We start from the raw sequence: 5,290 nt of genomic DNA on the forward strand, positions 1-5,290 counted from the left end.
GTTTATTTCCATACATCAATCAGTCAATCAAATCAGCCATCCTGAGTCCACTGCTGAACAAAGGCCTCCTTCATAGCATTCCATGATTCACACGACCTCGACATCCTCTGCCACATCACTCCTGCAAACTTCTCATTGAAGAGTATAATCATTTAGGCCAGATGGTGAAAGTGACGAAAGATCATGATAATGAAATAAAAAGACGCATAACAATTGGCTGGAAAATGTTTGGTAAGTATAATAAGATCCTGAAAAGCTCTCTACCTTTATGTTTGAAACGTAAAGTTTACAATCAATGCATTCTACCAGCAATAATCTACGGGCGTGAGACTTGGAAACTAACGAAGGCAATGGAAACAAAGCTAAGGACAGCACAGAGGAGAATGGAGAGATCAATGATGGGAATAGCGCTGAGAGACCGAAACAGAGCAAGTTGGGTGAGAGAGCAGGCTTGAGTGAAAAATACTGTGGAGGCAGTAAAAGAGAGGAAGTGGAATTGGGCAGGTAAGTTAATGCGAACGACTGATGAGCAATGGAGCAAGTGTGTTACTGAGTGGACGCCGCGAGATGGGAAGCGTGGAAGAGGGAGACCAGACAGAGGGTGGAGAGACGAGATTGAGAAGTTATTTCCATATATACATATGTATATATATATATATATATATATATATATATATATATATATATTGTGTGTGTGTGTGTGTGTGTGTGTGTGTGTGTGTGTGTGTGTGTGTGTGTGTTGAGACATTCTGATAGGTTGACGTAAGCGGAGTAGGAAACACAGGAGTCTTAGTCTTGAGTTTATTCCTGACTAGTTTCGCAGGTGTGCTTTGATAAAGCACACCTGCGAAACTAGTCTGGAATAAACTCAAGACTAAGACTTAAGTGTTTCCTACTCCGCTTACGTCATATATATATATATATATATATATATATATATATATGTATGTATATATATATATATATATATATATATATATATATATATATATTGGTATGGGGATACTCGTGGGAGTGGGACTCCGTCGATCGAGATCCCTGAGTCTACCCCTTTAACTGATTAAAATCCTGATGTTACCGCTGACCAGACCTGGTGAAGGGCGTCTCGGCAGCGAAGGTGGTTAGCGCGCTTTACGGAAGAGCGAAGTCATAAAGTTTGAAGACAAATCGTTCGCAACACGTTTACGGGAAGCCAAACGGAAAGGTAACGCAAGGAAGCGGCACAGAAGGCGACACAAGTCCTGCATTTCAGGATTATTTATCACGGGTTTCATGAAAAGTGGAAAGTTTTAAACCGTTTCGCGAGTGGCGCCATCTTACAAGTCTATTCTGGTTGTCGCCGGCAGATTTCATGCTGCTAAAGCAAACAGCCTAACTACCTTCTGTATAAATACGTCCTGTACAGGATTCTGTATCTAAACCGGGAACAATAACACGACATTACTAAGTTAAACTCCTCACTATGAAGAGGTTTAACACTGTGTACTAACCCGTTCAGGAGTTGTGTCTTCTACCCTCTCCCCCCCAATCACGTTATTACCAAAAAAGGTTAGCTGAGTAAACACAATGTTCGCTACACATATTGACACTGAGTCCTGCTTATATCCTTGACCCCAATTTCTTGGCGAATCATCAAAATTCGTTTATTTTCTTCACCTTATAGTAATACAGTAAAGCAGTCAATAACAAGGAAGGTGACGAAAAATAAAATTCACAAATAAATAAATAAATACAAAAAACATATCGGCTAAGTAAGCACGGTAAACAAAATAACATTTGCAGATATAACAACGTTGCAATGGTGTTTACCCAAGTTAATCTTGATAATCTTAAGACTCCAAATTATACTACATTCCATTCATTGAATATGTGGCTGGTGAAACTATTGCTACCAACTTTCAAATGAATTCTGTCCTGACAGATTGAGGTCACTGTTTGTTGGCTGCTTCATGTTGTCAAGTCTAACGTCACCAATTCCCATTAACTCCTTGAAGACCTGAAACAAGTTCCCTTTCTGTCTGTAGTTTTTCTTATGAAGTAGTTGTTGTTTCCTAAGTCACAGTGACCATTTCCAATATATCGATATCTACCATAGGATTTGGGAACCAAAGAGAAACAATATATTTCAAATCTAGGAAGTGGTGTATGAAATTTATTGATAGCTGGACTTGAGAAGCTAAGAGATTATACTATCATTATAAACTTGTTTTCCCTTAAGGAAAAATACATTATTTGGATGATTTAAGTTTGTTACTGATAATCATACCAAGAGCCTTTTAGCTCTCCTCTGAGGTCAAAGTTTTCCATAACTTGTGGTCATACGCATTAATTGGTTTACTATGCATTACACAACCCACGTATCCCATACGCATTAATTAGTTCACTATGCATTACACAACCCACGTATCCCACTATCAAGCACACAACACTCTTTCCGTGCCCGCCACTCCACAACACTATTCAATAAATCCTCACAATGCAACCACCAAATCGTGCACCCTTCACCACAATAGGTTTTTTACTCCATTCCCTTAGTGTTATTTTCTTTTCTTTAAATAGATGGAGACTGAGTCAGAACATCCACCCACGATATAAAAACTGGTTCAACCACCTTCCCCCATCTCGGCACCAGTGGGATGCAGGGTCACCCTTACCCGCAGCCACACCTCTCCTCCGCAGCAGGACCCGGCAACCGAACCTGGTTCATCCCCATCACTTCACCGTTCCTCATATTTACTCTTACTTCAATGACTATCAGGACTGTAGTCCCTTCACCGCTTTCACTATGCCAGACCAATCTGTCCTCCGCTGTTTCCTTCCTATTTTTGTAGGTCAGGGTTAATACGGGCCACATCATTCGCCACTACATCGCTCCACCGATACCTAGGTCTTCCCAGGGGGCGTCTAACCTTTATACTTACCTCCATCACCATTTCTGGCCAAGTGGGAGAGGGGTAAGGTGCGCCGGTCACCGTTCCTTATAGAAAAGATATATGGCACATCACTGCATAATATAAAACGATCGCTAGCAAACTACCTCTGGGGTAATCATGCAAACATACTATACATAGCCAAACAGCCAAATACCCAACAAAGTCTTGTTTCCCTAAACTACGCCGTTCAACTTGTACAAGGAAGGCACTCCAACACATAAGAAGAGAAAGCATCCACCGCCTGTACAATGCAGACACATCTCACAACCAGCAGACTAGAGCAATGACTTCCTCCTTACTTATCTTCATATGACGGAAGATGACTAGCATTAGTCAAGTCCAGTCACATCTTCATAAACGACAATAGCAAGCACCGCATCGAACTATGGTATACCAGCCACACGTCGCGCTACCACCGTTTAAACTTTTTACTGACATCCTTCTTAGTTACGGTCCCATTAAAGCAGTGGATAGTGAGTGAATGTGTGTGTGTGTGTGTGTGTGTGTGTGTGTGTGTGCAACTTTGCCAACCGTGTAGTTAATGAATGGAATAAACTTCCTGCACAGGTAGTGCAATGTAGTTCAGTTCGAAGCTTTAAGAATCATTTAGATAAATACCTAAGTAAGATGCTGTAATTATTATAATTTATGTTATATTATTTGTTTTTGTTTTGTTATAATTTGTCTGTCTGATTTTCATTTATTATTAGTTATATGTCAATTTATTATCATTTACTATTTACCTGTTTGTTTGTTATTCAACTATACCAATGCATTTATTTATGTATTTTAATTGTTATTTACATTGTTATAGTTTTAATTTATAATTAATATGATTATTTTTTTTTTTTTTTTTTTTTTTTTCTGCATCCGACCTAGATATGGATCAAAAGGTCTCCTGTCGGCATGCTTTGCCTTTGTAATCCTTTGTAATCCTTTGTGTGTGTGCGTGTGTGTGTGTGTGTGCGCGTGCGAGAGAGAGAGTTACAGAAACAGAGAGTGAGAATATCCAGTAGATGGATCAAGAGGGCAATTGCAAGATAGACAAAGTAGTAGGAGGAAGATGAGAAAGAAAATGAGATGAAAGAAAATTGAAATGAAGAAAATACGAAGGAATGGAATATGAAGAAACAGGAGAAGGATAAAGATGCGGCGAAGGAGGAGAAGGAGGAGGAGGAGGAGGAGGAGAAGGAGGAGGAGGAAGAGGAGGAGGAGGAGGAGGGGAGGAGAGGGAGGAGGAGAAGGAGGAGGCAGAAAGGAAATTTTCCAAACCACGCCAGAACGCACACTTACCCTGCCAGGGCTACAGACGTCAATGGAGAGGTGCGCGCGCCAGGGTGTGGGAACAAGGGGCCAAGAGTAAGCGTTTAATGATGGACACAAGCAACAAAGAGGGAGTCTTTGCAACAAACCAGGGATCCCCACTCATCCCCTCCACTTCGGCCAATGTTTGCAGCTGTTCAAGCACACGTTTACTAAGGAGAGGTTAGATAAGGTGCCAGACTGCGATCCGATTTTCAGTGGGAATGAAGAAAGTAGACTAACATCAGCATTAATAAGGTAGTAGTCAAGCAGATTTAGACTTAAAGCTACAAAATCCCCGGGTCCAGACGAAATTTTTCTGAGAGTGCTTAAAATGTAAATTTGAAATCTGCGACCAGTTAACAGAAATATTCAATAAGTGGGTACTGGTTTTGTGCCTATTGTTTGGGGGCAGGCAAACGTTGTTCTTGTTTTCAAAAGGGAGATACTCGTAAATCGTCTATATGCAATTACAGGCCAATCAGTTTGACATCAGTCATAGGTAAAATGCTTGAATTAATAATAGTTAATAGATTCAGAGAACACATCGAGAGCCATAATTTGATTCGTGACTCACAGTACGGTTTTTCCGAAAGGAAAGTCAAGTGTGACTAATATTTTATCCTTTTACACTAAAGTATATAAGGCGAGAAAACAATGATAGTTACGATGTTATTTACCTTGACTTTAGCAAAGCACTCGACAAGGTGCCCCTCCGGAGACTACTAAATAGAATCAAAGTATGGAAGGACAATTGTTAGAATTGATTAGAGCTTGGATCAATGACAGAAAACAGTGGGTCATCATAAGTGGTGTAAAATCCAGGTGGAGTGTTTCTAGTGGGCTCCCCCAGAATTGATTTTGGGTCCCTTATTTTTCATTATGTACATAAACGACTTGGACAATGGGATTAATAGTGATGTTAATAAGTTTGCGGACGACACTAAAATAGAACGCCTAATTAGGTCAGAAGACGCCGAGATTCTGCAAAATCTTAACAAATTGTTCACATGGTCTGTGAAATGGCAAATGAACTTCATTATCTCAAAGTGCAG

Source organism: Oratosquilla oratoria, chromosome 36 (genome assembly GCF_046742065.1).
Source record: "Oratosquilla oratoria isolate Oo_2021 chromosome 36, ASM4674206v1, whole genome shotgun sequence".
In the NCBI taxonomy this organism is placed as follows: domain Eukaryota; kingdom Metazoa; phylum Arthropoda; class Malacostraca; order Stomatopoda; family Squillidae; genus Oratosquilla; species Oratosquilla oratoria.